This window comes from Trematomus bernacchii, unplaced genomic scaffold (assembly GCF_902827165.1).
Source record: "Trematomus bernacchii unplaced genomic scaffold, fTreBer1.1, whole genome shotgun sequence".
Classification (NCBI taxonomy): Eukaryota; Metazoa; Chordata; class Actinopteri; order Perciformes; family Nototheniidae; genus Trematomus; species Trematomus bernacchii.
Genome location: NW_022987714.1, coordinates 5,900,021 through 5,923,283, shown reverse-complemented (window position 1 = coordinate 5,923,283; position 23,263 = coordinate 5,900,021). Strand labels below are relative to the sequence as shown.

Genomic DNA, 23,263 nt, shown 5'->3' with positions numbered 1-23,263 from the left:
AGCTGTATAAGGAACTTTCCAGAACATTTAAAGTTCATGTGACACCCGTGTCAAGGTGGGTCCTTACTGTATGGGTTAAGATGATCAAAACTTTTTCTAAGGAATTGTTTTAATATTAGTTATTGTTTTATACGAAATTAAAAGTATGTGAACATAAGCTATGATTACTCTCCTCCTTTTTCTTTGTTTATAAAAGGTATTTTGAAAGTTAAAGGTGGGGTAGGTAATTTTGGAGAAACCAGCTCGAGTGCGCTAGAATTTGAAAATACACAGCCGGAAAAAATCTGCCACTTTCTTACAGAGCCCCTCCTCCAACACACGAACGCGCACATGACCAATGAGGGCACGAGATAAGTTTGTGCACAGATGGAAGGCTGACAGGCAGGTAGGCCATCCGGCTAAAAATAATTGGTCGTGCTTTTTACAGTATTACGGCTTCCACAGATGACATTTTATTATGGATTTTTTGTCAAAGCACTTAAGATATTCATTGCTATCGGGATGTTAAGAGCATTCCATGGAATATAACAAAAAGTGTATCTCAAGCCGGTTTCTCAAACTTACCTACCCCACCTTTGGGATACACACCACTAGGTGACACCTGGGACTTGCTGACTTTTGCATCAATTTAAAATGCAAAAATGCATCTTCTGGCCCAGCATGTGTTCTCTTGTCTTAATTTGTTGCTCTTAGACACACACACACGCACGCACGCACACACACGCACACACAAACACGCATACATTCATACACAGTAACCTATGATTTGCAATTTCAGAAGTATCACAGCTAATTTTTCATGAAAAAGGGTAGACAGTGCTTGAAAGTAGGATTGGGTGAATTTTCTACCCCTTTCCTTCTTTTTTTCTCCCACTTGTGCTGTAAACACTCCGATTCTTTTCTGTTTTCCCTTCAAGCTCTCAACTTGATACCATACAACGCTTTTAGGCTTATTCTTAAGGGGCTAGATGATTAGTGTTTTTCTAAGTCTCTTTCATCTGACAGAAGGTTGAAGGAGGAGGAGATAAATGAGCTGTTGGGAACTGTAGAGTTATTTCACTTCGAGACCATATTTATTAGCCCCTTTAAAGCAAACTTCCATAGGAAACAGTGAATTAAGATACATTTGCTAACTTTATTTTGTATTATGTCAAACTCACCTACGATGTTACATTCTACATTTGTTTTTATACTCTAATGGGCACATACCACGAGGCTCAGAAACTAGTCTGCTTTATGTTTGTGTGAAAAGATATACGTTTTTATACCTACACTTTTTGGCTCTAGAGATTCGGGTACATGTGACCCCAATCTAATAATGAAACAAGACCCGGGAAAAAATACTGCTATAAAAATATTTCATATGATTTATATACTTTTTTTAAACATGATATGATTAATGTTATTAAATGTTGGCCACAAAGTAAAGTATGCAGCCGCTGGACATTTTCAAAATAAAAGTTTCCCATCCGTTTTTAATGGATATTTTCATTGAAAATGATCTAGGATGCCTTTATTTTGTTAAAGGTCTGAGGTTGACCAGTAGGAGTTAGCTCATCTCGTTTGTCTGAGTGATTTTGGCTAGTCAGGAGTTACCGTCAACATCAACATGTGTCCAGGTAAAGCTGAAAATTTAGTGACAGACTAACTTAGTACTTTTACTTTGTAAACTTAATTTGTCCCAAAAGTCTGTAAATATTAGCCGTCCTAAAGGACTTACGTTACGGTTGTTAACGTTCAGGTTAGCATGGACAAAACAACTAGCACACCAATAAGACAAATCATTTATTTTTAAGTTCTTTGTTTACGGTACGAAAGGGAAGCTAATTTTAACGTTGCATTTAACTATCTTGGAAGTTGAAATGGTGTCATGTCAAACACTGTGTAATTAATAACATTAACGAGGGCTGCATCACTGCAATGATTCTGGAGTTGCTGGTGCATGCTGGCTCGCTGTCATATCCAACTGGCAGATTAATAGAGCAAGGCCATAATTAATGTAATTAGTTACACCTGTGGTTTCTCTGCCATGACATGTCAAAATGAGACAAGAGGAGGCCCTAACACAGTCACTACTGTACCTCACATTGCAGTATGAGTATCTTATGGTAAATGCATTCATTTTACATGTATCTACTTTTCAATGAACAATAGTCTTAAATGTATAACAAATCGACAAGTTATGAGCCTCGTTAAATTGATTGGCAAATATTTTCTTCTTTTTTTTTTACCAGCAACTTCTATCATAGGTTTCCTGTGATGTTGCAGCTGCAGACATCATGAAGCCTGTTGGGGTTGCATTGCCCCCACATTTCTCAGTTCCATCAAAGTAGCAGCCTAACTTCCAAAACTGTGAGTACATTCAACATTTTTCAGTTCATTCAGCTTTTAAGTTAGTTTTCAATTACAATCTTTGCTGTGGACTTTATTCGTTTATGCTTTGTATTGGTATATGTCTCTCTGATGTGTTGCTATATAAGGTAAAGTAATGTCAATGTTGAATAATGATAAATTGCATATAAATCACTGTTGAGTTTCAATACATCAAATGTGTATTGGTGGACATGTGATGACACTATCAATCACCGAAACAAAATCAGGGAACTATCTTTAATCTCAGGTTTAAATATGATGCTTGCTTTAACTGGATGCCAAACACACTTCAGCTTCGAACACATCATCATTGGACTTTTGCAGGAAATACTCTGATGACACCCTATGTCTTTCCATCCATGTCTTATTAAATGGCTCAGTGCTGTGCTCTGATATCTCATTTGGCATTCCCTCTGTGCACAGCCCTCGTTATCGTATTCCTATGGAGGGCACTGGCATTTGACATGCACACACCAAAGACTCTACAGTAGCAGCATTGCAGATCAACTGCCTCGCACAGAATGACTCCTCCCTGTCTCGTTGTGTCTCTTCCTCTCATCCTGTCTCAGGTGATGCACCTTTGGGATTACTGACTGTCACATGCTTAAGAATTAATTTGAGTGTCTGTGTGTCTGTGGTGATAGGAGTGTGTATCTGTGCGTGGCATTGGAGATGACAGTGAGGAGTGACATTGATGTGGCTGGCAAAAGGAGAGCATTTTGACACTTTTCATTTGTTTGAAACCCTTTTAATGACGGTTCTCAACAACATAAGCAGGTCGTTGTCTCTGAAAGCATAGTGATGTTTGCAGAAATGACAGCTTCTGCTCACCAGAAGATACTATTGGGTGCCGTGCAATTGCAACTGGGATATACTTCTTTCTCTCTTAATAAGGACCTCTTTAATGTTTTCTGTGCTTCGAAGAGCTCTTCTATCAGTTTTGGTGAAATATGTGTCCATTTAAATTCAGTGAAAAGAACACATTGACAGTGAAAGTTTACAGAAAGGTATAACATTTTTTAATGTTTTTATTTGTATTTACGCTAGCCCAATATGACTAAAAGCATGTTTGCTTCATAGAGCTTTACAATCTGTACAATTAACAAAACAATCTTTACATAAGTGCTCAGTTTGGATAAGAAATAACTTTAAAGTAATCCTTCAGCAGGAAAAAAGGTAAACCCTGGAACACCGGAGGAGGGAGGGAGGAATCCCAAACACACGGATTAGACAGCAAACAACTATAGTAAAATTACAGAGTGAAGAATCTGTCAGGTATAAAGACCAAATATAATGTGTGATGCACTGACTACCCTTTTCTGGGGCTTTAAACAGCATTTGAAATACATTTTTTGTCTCAATTTGCTCAGCTGTGATGGAGATAGATGAGTCGTCATATACTTAGTTTTGTTTGCAGTTATTTAAAGTTAGACTTTCAGCAAAGTATGTTAATTCTAACCCATACAACTCAGCACTCCAGGAAGAGCAAGTCACATTTCTATCTTTGTTTAGTTATTGCTTACACCTGAATACATCTTATTTTGAAAGATCAGTGCTGATATTCAATCTACTTCTTTGATCCCCTTAGCCCACTCTTATTTTAGCCTCCTTCCTCCAAACAGTTGACCCGTTTTTCAAGGCAAGTTTATTTATATAGCACCTTTCAACACAAGGCTATTCAAAGTGCTTTACAAAAATGAAAGACATTAGGAGCATTAAGAAACATATTATACAATGGCATCTAAAATCACTCATTTAAAAACAAAGATAATAAAACATGAATAACAAAGGTACATGAATACAAGTTACAGTGCAGTGTTACTGATCATATTCTTTCTATAGGAAAATATAGGCATTGTTAATTGTTATTTCGATCATCTAAATCAAAACTGCTGAGTCACTGTTGTTTTAAATCAGTTGGCAATATACAATTATAAATGGCATATTTATTTTTGTAGGGGGGGGGAAACATACTCAAAAGGTTGTTGTTGTAATATTCCTGCATAAACCATCAAATTAAAATCACTTATAACAAGCCCCTTCATTTATTTTCCTTTGGTTGCACGAGTGCTCTAAATAAACCCTAGCAGGGACTGAATTAGTGAATCAACAGTATTAGCTATTGAGGTGTTATTTATAGCCTGTAGCCTGTGTTGGGATGAGGCCAGATGGACACCCGTGATCCTATTATCTCTGTTAGCTCTCACTGTGTCTGCATTCCCACAGCTGACAGTACACATGGACAGGGTTGGTTCTTCTGTTCATTTTCTCTTGGCAGACCCCCGAGTTCTCTGACTATTCTTTCAGGGAGCAGGACTGACCACGGTTCATGGTATGTGTCTCCAAAGAAGGATTTTGTTGATCTTTAGTTTTGTGGTTGAAGCTTGCATCAGTGCGTTGTACTCTGTGCTGTGTTATCTTTTTAGTGTAATGTGCCTCTCAGAGAAAGTCATGCATATATTGGTATTCATGACACCTCCTAAATCATTTTAAAGTTGTGTATATACAAACAGGTAACATGAAAAAGAGTCATCTTTTCTGGAACATGAAGTGTGGTAGAACAGAGGAGAACAAATGCATTATGAAAACTATAGAAATCAGCCAATAATGACACAAATCTTTAGATCATAGACAGAAGGGTGTGATGAGTGCTGATCAGTGACTGGCTGTTGATCTCACTGGATGACTCGTGCAGATCCTTCTTGTTAGGACACGGTGCCGGGTGGTCGATAGAACATGCAACGGTGCGGAAATACGAAGCCTTTGGTTGTTGTCACATTGATCGTGAAAGTTCATATCAACAGACATATATTTGCTAACAATCTTTCAAGGCAATAGTTAAGCAATGTTTACATGCTGTCTTACCTGATTCATTAGTGTTACAAAAGGGAAGTTACTAACATGACTGACCAATGACTCATTTTGACCCAACGTGTAAAAGAGCCCAATCATCTTTGGTGAGGTTTTCTAGCAAAGTCATATCTTTGACCTTTTTTTTTGTAGTTCAAAGCCTCGGGCCATAGTGTTCAGTGTTGGCATAAGCCTTGAGGAGATCTGATGTAGAAATAGAATATATGCTTGTTTATAATAAAGCTTTATTCATATAGCACTTTTCATACAACACATGCAGCTCAAAGTGCTTTACAAAATGACACATCATAAGTTAAAAACAAACAACAAGAAATTCCCCTCAGATTATTTGTTAAGAACTTTAAAAGGTACATGCAGCAACATATAACATGTTATCAGGTTAATAGACACAAGGAGGTACAATGTATGATAATACAAATACAATAAATAATGGTTTCTCTCTGACAGATAAGACACAAGACAAGTGAGTCGATGCAACAATATAAAATATAAAACCCCAGTGAGCATATACACTTAGGTACAACAGAAAGAAAAAGATTAAGACCTATAAAATAAATAAAACAATATAAAGGTAGGTAAATAATAAAGACTAAAAGAAGATTTAAAGTGGGGGGTTGCTAATAAAAAGCTAATCTAAAAAGATGTGTCTTTAGCTGGCGTTTAAAAATGACCACTGACATTATAAGGTGCTTAACCTGAGCAACACCACTTACCTTCTCCTGCAACAAATGGAATGATGAAAATGAGGCGTGATAGGTCATTAAACAGATGAATATCACTGAGACCTTGAGAATGGAGAAGCATTTTACCTTTCAAAGCACCGAGTGCATTTATTTGCGCAGTTATGGAAAATAAGAATGTACTCACTAACTATGAAACCATCACCCTCACAACTTTAATACAGTGTTTGAACTTTTTATAAATTAATGCAATGCTTTTCAATCGGAAGCAACAAATAAATGCCTAACTACAGTTTTGCCATGGTAACAGTCCCCTTTAACTACAATGTTTGCTCTAAATATGCTTTCAAGTACTCACAATCGTAAAAAATAAGAAGTTCTCTAAACCTTTCCAACTAGAGCAATTCAGACATTAGCATGTTTTAGCAAAATTGATGATTGACATTCATCCTAATTGCATACAGTAATATCGATTTGTTCTTCTGCATCTGAAACAGGGAACTGGCATGTGTTGAAACGCATAAGCATTTCATGTGACAGCCATTGCCCTCAGGCATCAAGGCATCAACCAGGACATCTTCATCAGACTCACTTTTAGCACCCTCATCTCTTTCAGTTTTTGACCATGTGCTGACATTTACATTGAATAATAATATAAAGTCACTTCAGTTGCTGGATGTAGAGTGCAGAGATAGCATGAACAAGGGCAGATAAGATGTGATGTGATGTAAAAGGCCTATACAAAGATTGTAGAGCCACAAAGAGGGAGGAAGGCTAATAGTTGTTAAGTATTTTAGTGGACTGTGAAGCAGTTATTTCCTTTGTTGGTTTTGCAGGCTTAAATTCAAGTGAAGAATGAGATAAATGGATTAATTTCCATCTACAATAAGGGTTTTAATGTTTGTTTGCACACTAATCTCTCTTCTTGGTCTGCTTTCCTTTCATCATTTGGCTTAGTCACTATCCTCCCAAACATGCAAATTAAATCATAATTATGCAGACATCTTAGAAAATAGTATGGAAGGGCTGCTTTCCATCTTGCCTGCATGGTTTGCCATTTCTCTGAGACCTGTGCTTAAAAGTCTGGCTGCTTCCCCAGACTCACAATCCCTTTTTGTCTCTGGCCAGCTGGTTTCAAAGTAATGTGCAGAGGTTTGATGTTAAAGAGCCATTTCTTCCTCCATGCTGGTGTAAAATCACCATCTGTCTCAGTGTCTGCTCTGATTTGGTCTCTCTGCCAGACCTGCTTGCAGATGTAACCCCACGAGTCCAGCATCACACCCCGTTGCCTGTACAATTGAATGGGGGTTTACCACCCATGGGTGTACAGTTTACTTGTTGGGGAATAAATACTACACCCCTTCAGCTGACAGAAGTAAAGGCTGTGGTCAACCCTGAAGCTAGCATTAAACAACTACGGCCCTTGCTTAAGGTGGGCTGACTCTTAAGGTGGACCAGCTATTCCCAGGTGAATGACAGCTCTGAGGTTTTGGTGTTTTTTATGCATAAGGACTTAGTTATGATCGCTTTAATGATTTCACATTAATCAAAGGCAGGCTTTAAGTCCCACAGGTCTTCACATGTTCACCTGCTTATACTAAGGGGTCACAAGCACATGGACACACCAAGTAGTTGAAACAATCATTTTAAAATGCAGTTAGGCGGCCCTTGCCCTGTATTTGTTAGGGAAGATATTAACATGATTATCCATAAGCGTATAGGTAAAGGAGAGGAAAGAGCAACCTTTTAGCCTGGAGGTCAAATGAATGCCTTCTCTCTCTCTGTCTGTCTCTCTTTCCTTCTTTCTGGCTTTCTTTGTTTCCCTTTGTTTCTCTTCCTCATTCCTTTTATTTATCTCTCTCCCTCCCTATCATCCTCTGGGCTGAATTAATGAGAGATCAGTGAGAGGATGTTTACAAGATTAACAAATGCCTCAACACTTTTGTGTATCATCTGTGTATAAGAGTCGGTTGGGGTCTATGTTGTCCCAAAGGGGCTGTGAGGATTACACCAGCAACACAATTTCCCACGTGTGTTCGTTTCATCACAGCGCTGGGTAAAACTGATCTCCAACTATTATTCCGTAACAATCAGAAATGACTTGTACATTATGTAATGGAATTACTGGTAAGACTGTCAATGAATTACTCAGAGGCCATAAGGAAAGGTATTTCATCCTCTGTTTTGTACTGTCCGGCCGGCCCTAAACACTTTAATTTCAAAAACACACCTTAAAAGATGTTAGTTTTAAGGGCTATATGCATACAAATATTAGCACCCAAACCAACACAGCAAATGTCCCCTCAAGGGCAAAAGAGCGGCAGGTAATTACCATGGTTAGGGTATTGACGCCACAGAGGGAGAGATGAGAGGATGTGCTCCACTGAATTATTCCTACTAATTGCTTTCTTCAATACACCTATGGGTGTGTTGTGTAAGGGTTTACATGTACATGTGTACTAGAGTATTTGAGTGGTAGCTTGTGTGTACGTGTGAGATGTGCATGTGTTTTTTGCCTCTAAGTGCCCAAGGGAAAGCAATTGTAGCTGTCTGCTGTTACAGATACAGAAAGGCATTTTCCAAAGCCTTGAGCAAGCTGAAGGCCCACATTTTCCTTAACAGTTTCACTATTAACATATTTTAGCTTCTTCTGGTTTCTGAATTACTCTAATACTCAATAAAATTGGCACTTTACTGTAGTTTTTGTTTTATTTAGGCCTTACTCTTTTATGAATCAGCATTGTATTGTATGAGTGGCAACAGGTTTAGTTAATTTGCTAAACCTACATGATTTAGGTTTCTTAACGAATCACCGTAACCATTTTTTAAAGGGGATCTATCATGCAAAATGCACTTTTGTACGTCTTTTATACATGAATATGTGTCCCCGGTGTTCCAGGGAACTCACCAAGTGTCAGAAAACACAACCCTCTCTTTTCCTCCATACCCAAATCTCTAAAAACGGGGCTGCAACGGATCTCTCTCTGACGTCAGGACAGAGGAGCTCCGCCTATATGGCCAACTCTCCACCTATCAGGGGAATGAGAGGTTGCCGTGGCATGGTAACAGCATGGTAACAGCATGGTAACAGCATGGTAACATGACGCTCGTAACTCGGCCCCCTCCTTTGCAGGGGGGCGTGGTCAGCTGCAGCGCATGCAAAGACAGGGGTGGAGGAGAGCAAAATAGAGCGAAATGAGGCATGGCTAAAATGCGTATAAATATAACTTGTATAGGTATGGCCCTACAATATATTATTCAAATATAGCATGATAGGTCCACTTTAAATCCTGACATGGCACATTACCATGCTTGCCAACCTTGAGACCTCAGAAATCGGGAGCATCTCCAAAACCACCGCGGGGGGGGGGGGTGCTAGTGGATCGCCGGAGCTGTATTAGATTAACGTTAACATGCTTATTGTAGTTGTAAGTGCACTGCTTTGCGGCCTGTAGCACCGTCCTTGATGGAGCAAATGTGTGGGCTGGAAAGGAAAGAGGGTAGAATTGTTCTGTTTGCTGTGACTCCTCACCCTCTCAGACTTTCAGTTGCGCGCACTACTAAAGAGACGCGCTACCATGGAAACAATGGTGTAGCTGTATTAAAGTCAGAGTGGAAACAGTCCTGAGTAAATCTGATTTTGTCAGAAATCGGGAGAAATGCGGGACAAATATGACCCCGGGAGGAAACCGGGAGAGGGCAATGAAATCGGGAGTCTCCCGCGAAAATCGGGAGGGTTGGCAAGTATGCACATTACACATCCAATTTTTTACACTGAGAAATGCTACATTGTGAACACAAATCCATGATCAAATTGGAAAAAGTAGAAAGTAGAGCTATTTAGTTTAACTAGAGCTTATCAACAGCCAGTAACAATATTGACTCGCAATTTGGTCTGCTCAGGCTTGAGTAAAAATAAGCATTGGCCAAAGCTAAATTATGACATTGCACTGCAAGTGTTACGTTTTAAATAAGGATGAAAGCACGATAAAGCAGGTAGGCTCTTTGCCATTGTGGTTTTCTATGTTCTCTATGCTTAAGACCTTCATGGGGTAAATGTCGGCTTCAGTGGCAGGGCCAACTGCACTAGTGAGTCCTTATCCAAGCTGTTTTGGAATAAGAATGCACTGAGCTGCATTACAAATTCAACATTTATCTGCAGTCATACCTTTCCATATTTTTTACTTTTCTGAGTAGTGGATGTGCTTTGTGAAGCAGAAAAAGGCATTGGGCGCAACATCCCTTAATGTACCGCCCCTGAGAAAGAGGGTAATCACTTTTTCCTGCTAGCTCTTAGGCTGAATGACAACAGTTTCCCTTGCAAGCATACACACACACACACACACACACACACACACACACACACACACACACACACACCACACACACACACACACACACACACACACACACACACACACACACACACACACACACACACACACACACACACACACACACACACACACACACACACACACACACAAAAATCCCTGTACACCTAGAAGTGAAGGTACTAGGTCATTATTGTAGCTTTAGTATAATGATCCCTTCATCTCCAATCCCCTCTCTAGAGGCTATTGATTAGCTTTCCCCCTGCTGAGTTGTGTGTGTGTGTGTGTGTGACGTTTTCGGTTTCATAGCAAATTGTATGCTGTGAGCTTAAGGTAGCATAACAGTACATTTACATATCCACAATTTTAATGACGGCATAAGCCAACTCGTTGTTCCAAAAAGAGATATATTGGAAACATTTTACTTATGTAAATTCATAAATAATATATCTAATTTACCCCTAGAAGCAATATGTGCCTCAAGTTTATTTCTAATTTCAGCACTAAAGTCGATGCACCAGATTTATACCATAAATATAAAAAAATAGACATAATGTCTAACACTGTGTGTGTGTGTGTGTGTGTGTGTGTGTGTGTGTGTGTGTGTGTGTGTGGTGTGTGTGTGTGTGTGTGTGTGTGTGTGTGTGTGTGTGTGTGTGTGTGTGTGTGTGTGTGTGTGTTGGTGTGTGTGTGTGTTGTGTGATGTGTGTTGTGGTGTGTGTGTGGGTGTGTGTGTGTGTGGTGTGTGGTGTGGTGTGTGTGTGTGTGTGTGTGTGTGTGTGGTGTAGTGTGTGTGTGTGTGTGTGTGTTTGTGTGTGTGTGTGTGTGTGTGTGTGTGTGTGTGTGGTGTGTGTGTGTGGTGTGTGTGTTGTGTGGTGTGTGTGTGTGTGTGTGTGTGTGTGTGTGTGTGTGTGTGTGTGTGTGTGTGTGTGTGTGGTCGGCCGCCTGCCTGTGTGTGTGCCGGCTGTCGGACTGCCTGCGTCATTCCCTCCTGAACCAGTCAGTTTTTAGGATGACATCTTCATTGCCTGCTCGGTTTCCTCTGTCATTTTGGGCACAGTTAAATGTCTGGCAACTCTGTGACTGTGCAGTATGATGGGACCCCTCCCACAGAGCAGCCTCGCTGTCTGAGTAGCAGCGTGTGCTCTCCTTTGTCAGTCTGCCCCCTCAACATTGTCTCTTAGGTGCATTTGATAATAAAGTTATTTTTAACCGTGCCTATTATTCCCAACATCATAAACTATCCACTGCTCTGGGCCCACTGCCAGGACTGTCCTTGCAGTGTAATAGGCAATACATCAAGAAATGCATGTGTTTGTGTGTGTGTGAGAGATCTCAGCATTTTTGGATGAAGTGTGCATAAAGGAGTCTGGAATAACTACGTGTACCATCTTTTTGTCAATGGACTACATCTCATGTTGTGCACTGATAAATGTGTGTGACTGGCCTGGTCAGAGACTTAACCTGTGACTGGATTTATACAATCTACAATACATTTAAAACCTGTTTTAATGGCTTTGTGATATTTATAATCTCTGAGTTGATTCATTAAGGGAAATAAAGACTGTAATAGCTGTTTGTTTGGGGATCTGTGGCGTGCCGCAGACTGTAGTACTGAGAATGCATTTTACAGTCCTTGCCCTGTGCAGTCATGTTTGATATGCTGCGTCTCTCTCTATTGCTCAGCTCTGCTGCTCTACTGTAATTACTGCACTTGGCAGACAGTCACGACACATCGACAACAGACACAATTTGGGTATGGGGAGGGGATGAGCAACTGAAAAGAGATGTAGGGGAGGGAAGTTGTGTCGTGAGGAAAACAGGTACCAAATAATTTTCAGAGATTTCTTTAGGAAAAATCTAAATACTAGGAAAAAAAAGTAAACCCTGCAAGCAGATTCAGTTGGAGACACATGAGTATGTGTGCTTGTCAGTGTGTGACAGTGTAGTTGCATGCTCATCCTAATAATTAGTCTGGTGGAAGTTTTTACACCTGATTAATCCTAGATCTTCTACACAATATCTCCAGCAGCATCGCTGTGTGCAGCCTTCAGACATTGTTCACAGGGACAAATGTCACCAAAGGTCATGCCAGTCCTTAGGTGTATGACAGTGTGACATGTTATACGAAAGCGTAAATTATTTTGTGGAGTTTTAAAAACGTATCTCCTGTGATTTAACTTTGAGTCATGTCCTTTGTTACTGTTCAGTGTGTGAAGAAGGACATTTCCTGAATCAATGATGCCTTTCAGAAATAAGTTTTGCTCATGTATTTTCTCGAAATGGTGTTTCAGTACACATTTTATTAATGCTTGATTAAACTACAAAGAAAAGCTTGTAACAAATCAGCCAGAATGGAACAACTAAACAAAACAAAAATGAATATTCCTTCAAATTATTTCTCTAATTACAACTATTGATAATAACAGTCATTGTAAAAATGGGCAATATGGCCAAACATCTATCCCTCTCTCGGTAACTTAATATCAGAATAACAATATATATCCAGTTATAGCATGTTTTGGATATGAAATAATAAAATAACTAGATGGGAAAGCCCATTTGTGTATACTCCTCTCTTGTGTGAATTAAATACTACCTTTTTTTACTTACTTACTAGTTTCATAAGTTTGATCAGATTCCCTTAGATATTTTAGTTGGTGTGTACTATACCAATATCACGATACATGATGCCATCACTATGCGCGGCAAGAAGTCATATCAAATTGTTTTATACTTGGAAGCCATTGACACACAAAGCCAGATAATTTAAGAGAGATGAAGTCTCTATCCATGAACAAACTCAGGATGCACTGAAAGGCTGTCACTTTCAAATGATGCCTTGATACCATCTGTGCACTATTGTTTTGCATTTTAATGATGCCTTGAGATCTTGTGCACATAAATGCCACATCTTGTTTGCATAACTGAGAAAGGAGTCACATTTAAAACTATTCTATCTTTTCGTACACCAATCAACACAGCATTGCACTGTGTAATTCACTTCCTCACAGTTTTTCTGATTCAATATTTGACTTCCTCTTCATGTCACTGGCATCTATTTGTATGCAAATTAATTGTGTCACGTCAGGCAACTGATGGAAGCACAAACTGCAGGGTTTCAGACATGCTAGGTTATGAATGTGAAGTTGATCATATTACTACCAATACATCTAGAGTGAGAATCAGTTCAGGGAGATGCAACACACACAAAAATATATTCAGGCGTGACTGCACAGCACTTACATCGACTCCTAATTGCTGCTCTTACATCAAGCAGCACTGTTGAAACATGGAGCCATCAACATGAGACTGGTGTTCTGATGAGGTCAGCAGTTATTTTAGTATGACATTGATTTATAGTGTTAGCGAGTTATCAAAGTCAATAGTTTGTTTATTCTGCCAACCCTTAAAGGTAGGGTAGGTAAGTTTGAGAAACCGGCTCGAGATCGCTAGAATTTGAAAATACACGACCGGAGAAAATCTGCCACTTCCTTATAGAGCCCCTCCTCCAACACACACGAACGCGCACATGACCAATGAGGGCACGAGATAAGTTTGTGCACAGATGGAAGGCTGACAGGCAGGTAGGCCATCCAGTTATTTTAGCCGGGCCTGCTAAAATGATTGGTCGTGCTTTTTACAGTACTACGGCTTCCACAGATGACATTTTATTATGGATTTTTTGTCAAAGCACTTAAGATATTCATTGCTATCGGGATGTTAAGAGCATTCCATGGAATATAACAAAAAGTGTATCTCGAGCCGGTTTCTCAAACTTACCTACCCCACCTTTAAGCATGTAAAAGCCTTCTCATACTTTCTACAATACACCCATTGCAAAAACAGTTTTAAATCCATCAAATCGTTATTGTATAATTCACTTATTTTGTGTTTAGCAGCAAACAGTCTTCTCCAGTAAGAAACCGACTGTAATTGTTATGATATACTCACTTCGCATTTCTCACTTTGATGGAGATGGGATGGAGCTGAAACACTGTGTTTCCTCCTAACCTTTATTTGTTTTTATATCAGTGTAGATGACAGAGAGGAACAGTGAAAAAGTGGCTGCTGCAGGGACTGAATAATGCATCTGCAGAGACTCAGTTAATCTACTTCAGAATCCCGCAGCAAAGTCCTCTCTAATGAGAGCGTTATTTATGCAATTTTGTTTATTAATGACCGCATTCATATATTCCTGCTCATTCATGCTCAAATATACCTAATAATGTTGGCATGCATGTGTTGAGCACTTGTTTGAAACAGATTTTATTCAAGGGGCAGCTTGTCATCCGTAGTTGTGTTGGTACACTGGAAGAAATGCTGCTCCAAAAACGAGTGGAAACAATTATGAAAACAAGGAGTTTTCACTTGAAATAAGTAAAGAAAGCTGCCAATAGAACAAGTGAAAATTAGCTTGGTAAGATTTCTTGAAATACGAAGGGATATTTAGATAAATCAGATCTTGTAATTAGCTGGGAAAACTTATTTTGAACTATATTTTACCAGAATCAGGAAATGATATTACAATATAAGCTGCAAATGCTCAAACCTGTTCTGTTTTCTGATGTTAGTTGGTGATTTTCCAATAAATATGTGAAAGAAAATAAGTTTAATCTGAGATACAACTCAAAATAAGATTTTTTGACTTAAAGGTGGGGTAGGTAAGTTTAAGAAACCGGCTCGAGATACACTTTTTGTTATATTCCATGGAATGCTCCTAACATCCCGATAGCAATGAATATCTTAAGTGCTTTGACAAAAAATCCATAAAAAAATGTCATCTGTGGAAGCCGTAGAACTGTAAAAAGCACGACCAATCATTTTAGCCGGCCCGGCTAAAATAACTGGATGGCCTACCTGCCTGTCAGCCTTCCATCTGTGCACAAACTTATCTCGTGCCCTCATTGGTCATGTGCGCGTTCGTGTGTGTTGGAGGAGGGGCTCTGTAAGGAAGTGGCAGATTTTTTCCGGCTGTGTATTTTCAAATTCTAGCGATCTCGAGCTGGTTTCTCCAAAATTACCTACCCCACCTTTAACAAGATGATGCATTGTCTAAAAACAAGACCCTATATCTCACTACATTGTTACTTCTGAAGTTATTATGTCTTCTAGCAAGTTTAAAGACATATTCTGACTAGATATTAGACAAATATACTTGGCAAGATTTCAAGTTTTTGTAGTGTAGGTTGGGAGATGGAGGACACTCATTATCTGAGATCACATCGGATCCCACCTACTTGGATCCAGTCTGATAAGATCAAAACCATACTGTGTCTATAATAATGTTTCTATTTGATTCACCCTGTTGATCTAGTTGTTGCCTGTCGTTATCATAAAGATACTTTAAACAATGTTTTTATTTTTATTTTATTGCGACCACCGACATCAGATCTGATTGGTAAAATCAGAAATTGTCAAAAAGAAAATGGATTGCCGTAAGGATTATTGATGAAATAAATGATCTCAGTTCATCCAAGTTGTGTGCAGAGCCACAGCACCAACTTCTCATACAATATGTGCTCCTTTCAACTGCCAAGGCTAAACTCTACACAGAGAACAAACTGTGTGTGTCGGTGAAAACAGTCCTATGTGTGAGCTATCCGTATTTCAGTAGATTTCAGTTATTTTGTGTCTTTACCTTGTTTAGGTTCTTCACACACATATGGACACACATGCACTCATGCAAGAGATAAGAGTGATGTTTTAAGGCATGATGTCCCAGATCAGAGCTCCAGTCTGATTTATCAAACTGCCACTGGACTGGATTGTGACCCAGATACAGTTTGTTGCCCTCACAGATGACAGATGCAGATCAATACACATAAAAGCTCAGGAATAGATGCTCCTTTACCTCTCAGACGGGGTGTCCCTGGTTAAGAGGAATGGAATGCGTTGATATTGAATGTTTAAATGAATAATATCATTCTGTTTCTCTATGTTGCTCATAGCAGAAAAACCCTTCCTTTTTCCAAATCCTCTCAGTGTTAATTTCCCCTTTATTTAATCCAATTTCATTTCTTTGATCAATTTAGCATGGATGAGTGTGCATAAAAGCACGCACAAAGATAGAATTCCGTAGGGTTTAAGGGCAGCAATGGAGTAAACAGTGTGAAATATTTATTATGGAGGGAGGATGCCAGGCCGTAGCTCCATATTGTATTTAATAGTAAATAATATAATTTGCAAGAGTAATATCCATATTAACCCCTCCCCAGTATTATTCCGTGATGATTGCTTCTTGAGCAGCTTCATTTTCTCAGGCGGTGTGTATGACAATAACAGAATGGAGGATTTGGAAGAAATGGCTTTCATGATATTAGACTTTCTGTACATTCATACCTACATGAACATTCACATTAAAAAGATTGTGGTTATGTATTCTATCCTACATACTGCACTTTCTCTTTGAAAATGGAAATCTCTGTGGAAATGGAAATCTCATCTATATTATATCCCTTCTTCAGAATTCAATCATGTAGCTTATTTTATTTTCTACGAGGGAAAAAAAGAGAAAACAAATCTTCCCATGCTGTTTGTAGTTTATCACAGATTTGCAACTGTACCTGGAGAGCTGAACAGTTTGTACATATAATTCGCTGTAATTGTGTATAAATCATAAGCTTTTTAGGGTTATGCATTAATAAGATTCATCTACCTTTTTGCGGTTTTGTAATACAAATAACTCCTTAAACATTCTTGGTCAGTTTGTTCACATGGATGCATGTTTTTTATAATTTATAGGAGCATGCTGATTGTGAACATTTTAAAAGCTGTGGTTACTCCAATATGATTAGTTATTTAACTTAATATATGCTCAAAATGTCGAATGAATATCCAACAGCATATGCACATGTATACTAATGATTGAGGCAATTATTTTTCATCAAAAACACAGCATGTGTTACGCTATACTATTAGTATGAAGGTTTTATAAGAGCTTGCCGCTCGGGTTGATGATTCAGAGGCGACCGCACAAAACTTGAGTCACCCTTTGTTTATGCCCAATTGGAACACCTGGGAATGAGAACGGATTGCTACGGCATTAGGCATTGGGCAGAATTGTTCGCTTAAAGGCACAACCCTGACTCCCCAGTGCAGCATCTATTTGATAGTGTTAAGCTGAGCCTGGCACAGTGACATCCTTGACCTCCCCAGCATCCCCAGCCTGCCGTTAAAGAGCCGTACTGGAGTGTGCAGAGATAATGCAGAGCACGGTATGAAACAGGTCTTAATTGGCTGGCAGGCTTTATGAAAGGTCTCTCTGGGGAGCCCCATTGATTATTTATAGGCCGGCTGCATCAAAGAGCCAACTGCCACTCCAGCAGCAACCCTGGAAACACAGAGATCACCAGATACTGTACATCCACAACTTTCTGTGGTCATAGACAGAGAATTTATTAACAGACGACTGATAGAAGAAAGAGGGAATTGTGTGAGAACAAGAGAAAGCAATGACAGCAAAGATATGAGGGAAAACATCTGAAAGAATGCTGGGTGGAAATGGATCTTGGCACACAGGATTTTGTGCAATCAGACATAGTTGTTTTCTGTATCCAGATACTGTATGTTAGCCATGCAACTTACACATTCAGAAACTTGTCCTTGACAGACCAGAGATGTCCAGAGCAGCATTGTTTACCTCTCATTCACCTCAGTGTCATTTTCTTTAAAATAATTAGTATTTTAAATATCTTCAGATTTTGCATATCAACAGAACTGTATGCATGTGTCTGTAGAACAATGTGGTTCCACAAACGAGTGTTAAAATGTCACATCAGATCCAGTGAGGCCTTGCCAGACTTAGAATACATTTTCTGACACAGCGTACAAACAGCCGTGTCCTCAAGTGTACTCGTCGCATAGGCAAGAAGAGATGCAATAGGTTTTCCATAACATTAAAATGTTTGTCACATTTCCAGCTCCATCTGTAGTTGTGACAAATTGAAAAGCCATTATGAAGATATTGCCAAGCAGGATCTCTACCCTGCCAACCAAATTAAATCAAAAGAGATGTTCATATAATAACTCCTTAAATGCAGTGTGTGTGTGTGTGTGTGTGTGTGTGTGTGTGTGTGTGTGTGTGTGTGTGTGTGTGTGTGTGTGTGTGTGTGTGTGTGTGGGTGTGTGTGTGTGTGTGTGTGTGTGGTGTGTGTGGTGTGTGTGTGTGTGTGTGTGTGGTGTGTGTGTGTGTGTGTGTGTGTGTGTGTGTGTGTGTGTGTGTGTGTGTTGTGTGTGTGTGTGTGTGTGTGTGTGTGTGTGTGTTGTGTGTGTGTGTGTGTGTGTGTGTGTGTGTGTGTGTGTGTGTGTGTGTGTGTGTGTGTGTGAAAACTAGCGGCCCATCTGTTTGCTGTGTCAGCCCATGCGAACTAGATGGAGACAGTGGCTTTGGGATGTGGTGCAGCTACTGTAGAGTATTGATTCCAGAAGCTTTTAGCACAAGGCTAATTTTCCATATGGGGCCTCTGTGTGTGGCCCTGGGCTCTGAATGGGTCCGGCAGTGTTTGTTTACACTGAGTGGCTCTGTTTGAGCTGCCTCTACATGTGAGTGTGGTGAGAAAGACAGGGATTGTGTGTGTATTTGTGTGTGTGCGTGTGCATACACATATAAACACATTTTTTAAGTTGGCTTGAAGTGTCATTTATAGAAATAATTTCAGTTTAAGGTTTCAGTCGCAATGTTTGTTAACTTATTTTCCCAAACCACACAATTTGACATGCTTAGATGCTCCATGCTCTTAGTCAGGGTTGCTGTGAAAAGTGAACATTTTTAATGTTACATTGATTAAACAGGTAGGGATTTTTTATTTTACAGTATTAAGGCCTGTGTCCATAGCGTCTTTTTTGAGTTGCAGCATATTTTCTTAATTGAGAAGCGTTTGCTGTCGCATGCGGTTACCTTGAGAAAATACTCTGCCCAAATGTATTTTTTGCTTCCCCCTTTTCAGTCAAAAAACTTTTCAGAAAAGTGCTGGTGACGTCACTTGAGGAAAACCTTGTTTTTCACAATGTCTCTTCATCCTGACCTTAATATGTTGGACAGAAACCGTCATAACAGCTGCTTTGAGGGAACCAATCGGCAAGACACTACCAATACTATAAGACACGATAGAAGAAAAACCCAACTTTCACTTTTGGTTTGACGCTTTTCTGCCTTACCAATAAGTTACCTTCATTCAAATTCGCAAGAGAGAGAGAGGAAGGTAGCAAGTATATGGAAGATGGAATAAATTGGAAATGTTTTAATGGACAGAGATATAAAGTGTGTGTGTGTACTGAATATGTGTGAATAAATGTGGCCCGGGGTGACCTCAGTTTGTGAGTGGCCATGACATTTTCTTTACCAGGTGTAGAGGAGCATGAAGCAGACTCTGATGGGGTCTGTGAACAGTTATCACATTTACTCCAGGCATGTGGGTTATGTGGGTGGTTTGTCAAAGCTGACTGTATGTAATGATATCCCTCCCTCTCTCCCTCCCTCTTGCTGGCTCTCCCACCTTCCTTTTCTGTCATCGCTCTGCCAGCCTCCCTTTTCTTTCACGCTCCCTTTCTCTACTCTTTTCTTGGCCCACTGGCCGTCTTAGCCACATCCTCTCTGACCATCTCTGCTTCATGCTACCTCAACCAACTGCTTACCTTTATCTCTCTCCCTCTCCCTCCCTCTGCCCCAGCCCCCTTCTTTTCCAGAGTGCATGTCTCAGAGTGGTCTATGTAGGGCTGGCTGATAGCTGGCTGTGGTTTTCAGTTGTATTTGTGAATGTCCCTCATGTTCGGCCCTATGGCAACCACTTTTAAAGCCTAGCGGATGTTTCAGATACATGCATACATTGTACTGGATCCATGCACACACTGCTCTGTATGTCATGAATTATTCACTTTGTTTTCACTGGGCTGGAGCGCAAGAGAGGGGGTGAGAGGGGATGGGGTAAGGAGATCTGAGTTAAAGAGAGAAGAGGCAGTAGCTGTTAGCTCAAGCATGGGAGCTAGCCTCCTTATGATTCAAGTCCACTCTCTTAATGTTCCCAAGAAATGGGATTTAGACAGAGAGTCTGGACGGCAATGTTCGCCTATAGATATTGTTTTTTTGAGTTAGCTCTTTTGCCAGCCAAGTTTATAACATGTATGGCATATTATCACAATATACTATAAACATTATTAGAGGTGAAGGAACATTATATGGAAATGTGATAGCCCCTCTTTTTCAGGCCATATTGAAGTTTGTTTAAATGAAGCTGTTGAACCTGTGCCAAGGACTGATGATTTATCCCATTATGTTGTTTTATACAGTGTATGTATATTACAGTGGGTAAAGATAACTCATTCAGTATGCAGCTTAACATAACACTGTTAGTAGGGCTGCAACTGACACATGTTTTTCATCAATATTGATTAATATTTGTTTCAATTCATAGATTAATTCAATTAAATGGTGGAAAATAGCCATGCCAATTTACTTAGGTGGTGTTTACAAATTGCTTGTGTTGTGTGACCACTCATCTCAAACATTTAACTTTTTTGTCATTTTCAACCTACGAATAGCAATACATTCTTACATTCGGGAAGCTAGATATTTTACATGTTTGTTTGATAATGGCTGCAACAATGAATGATCCACAGTTTCTCACTTGCTTATTCATCAGCTACCATATTGTTTGAACTCTAGTTGTAGAATTACATTCTCATACATACACCCTGAATCTGTAATCTGCCAGAATAGACCATAGAACACAAACCATAATCCTTTGTAAATGTTCTCTTTTTATTGCCATTTTTCCAGCCAGATAACTTGTTCCATATATGTAGATCTCTTCCAGAGCTGTTGCCTACAGAGTTTATCCTTGTATGATGCAAGCAGGATGAAATCCCTCCCTGGCCCTGCTATCAAGGGGAATCATTTTGTCTTTCGGCAAGCCATCTTAGCTCTTTTTGCCACATTCCCAGAATTGAAGCATTCTAATAGTGTGATCTGTTGTTATTCATCAAACAGTTTACTCGCATATCAGTCATTTTGAACCATTCAAGTGTTGCATTCTGGCTGATGATATTGACAAAATGCTCAATGTGTTGTTTGAAACTACTAACAAAATATGGTGTCAGTCGTTGGAGCATGTTTGTATTCCATTGTGTCCTCTTAAAGTACACAAAGACCCATTTTGCCAGCAGTGTAAGGCCACAAAATTGCTTTCTAAAATGCGATTATTGAGCCCCACTACAAGGTGGTAAGAGTTATCAATTTTCCTCGCCTTAAAGACCTGGCAGGCTGAAGGTGCAAACATGCAGGGTGATCTGCTAAATCCTCTTATGTATTAGGGCTACCTGCCGTGCTCTTTCTCCAATGCTAATGGGATTACATGCTGTAGACGTGTCCAGCAGTGGCACAGCACTCACCAGCTCGCCTCTGTGGGGAAGGGGTATACATATAACTTGCCTTCTGCTGCTTGTGTTTAATTTCCCAACACATTGAATTGCATTGTTTCAAGCTAAAAGAACATTTCCAAGGAGAGGAAATAAAACAACCCAACATACAGGTATAAGGGACAATTGTAATGGCTAAATTACTTATTAAAAGTCACCTATTGTGCAAAATCCACTTGTTCAAGTCTTTTATACATAAACATGTGTCCCCTCTGTGTAAAGAGATTCTGAAAGTTTCAGGAGAAAAGATTTGCCCACTTTTTGTCCTGATCCATTTATATAAAAACCTGTCTGAAAATGAGCTGATCAGATTTTGGCCACTATATGATGTAATAACGATTTTTTTGGCTTGAGTAACCATTAGCCAATCACCAACCAAGGTAACCCCCCCCCCCCCCCCCCCCCCCCCCCTAATCACCAGAATCTCCTCCTAGAGCACCATTGTGTTCTTTTTAACCAAATATCTCTCAGAGGGTCGTGGGGAGTCCTTATTTTAATCTAAAGTAACAGACAGAGCATCAGCCCTTTTGAAACAGGGCTGTAACAGAGGGGTTTATGGGATGCTACAATGCACGATCTGTTTGGTATTTCCAGCCAAACACTTCAGAGACATGTTTTGTATATATCTGAGACCTATAATATATTGATGAAAAACAGTATAATAGGAGACCTTTAAAATAAGATGGCAAGATTTGAATCTTAGGTGTGACACCCTTTATAAAAACACTTCAGTTGCCACCAGCTCTCAGAAAACAAAACTGCTATTCACGCTTGTCTTGTAATAATTGGACTATGAGGTTTTCTTAGAAAAGGTCCAATTTTGCGTCAACTGCCCAAATTACCTAATTGAAATACGTTCAAATCATAATAATGAGTAAATATTCCTGCAGTCGGTATGTTTGCAAGAGTCCCTTGTGTGTGTTTGCTTGCGTATGTGTGTGCATATATATTTGCACGTGCGTGTCCACTCAAGAGCTCACATTATCTTGTGTAACCGCAGATTCAGAGATTTCATCACTTGTAATTTCCCTGAAGTGCTTGCTTTAAATTCCACACAATAAGAAAATGCTGTCTTCAGGCGGTCGGGTCAGCGTGAACAATGATTGCAGCGAGAACACAATGAAGCATAGCACTGACTTACTGTAAGATCACACTCAATAATTCAGAGACCTGCCACAAATGTTTCGTGCCACATTTAACTTGCATGCCAAACTCACTTAATCAAATGTTGAGCTTTGAAACTGGCAATACTCGAGCCCTTAAGTATTTGTCTTACACACCACACAGAGGTCATGTACCAATCTCCTCTTATAAGCATGTCTGTTGTTATCTTGAGTTCAATGTAATATGACAGCATGAACTGAATAGGCCAATTCTTTAAGCAACAAAACCTCACATTTTTCTTCATAAAACATGACAGTCAGGAAATAGCTTTAGGAGGCTTCTTTTTTAGCTCTTAATCACAATCCCATTCTCACGGGGCCTGCGGGATAAAACAGCAAATGAAACAACGCCCCTTTTGAGAATGATCCTCAATGAGAAGAACTCCCATGAAAGAAAACTCATTCTCCTTATCGCAGCGTGCTCTGT

The 23,263-nt window shown here is 39.6% G+C and overlaps 1 protein-coding gene across 1 annotated transcript in view; it reads left to right on the top strand.

Annotated features, from left to right (window-relative positions):
• Nucleotides 1-2,299: 2,299 nt before the first annotated feature.
• Nucleotides 2,300-23,263, top strand: part of shank3a (SH3 and multiple ankyrin repeat domains 3a) — a 149,535-nt gene continuing 128,571 nt past the window's right edge. The window contains exon 1 of the mRNA XM_034141816.1: nucleotides 2,300-2,352. The gene's annotated coding sequence lies outside the window, so the exon portion shown is untranslated. The remainder of the gene's footprint in view (nucleotides 2,353-23,263) is intronic.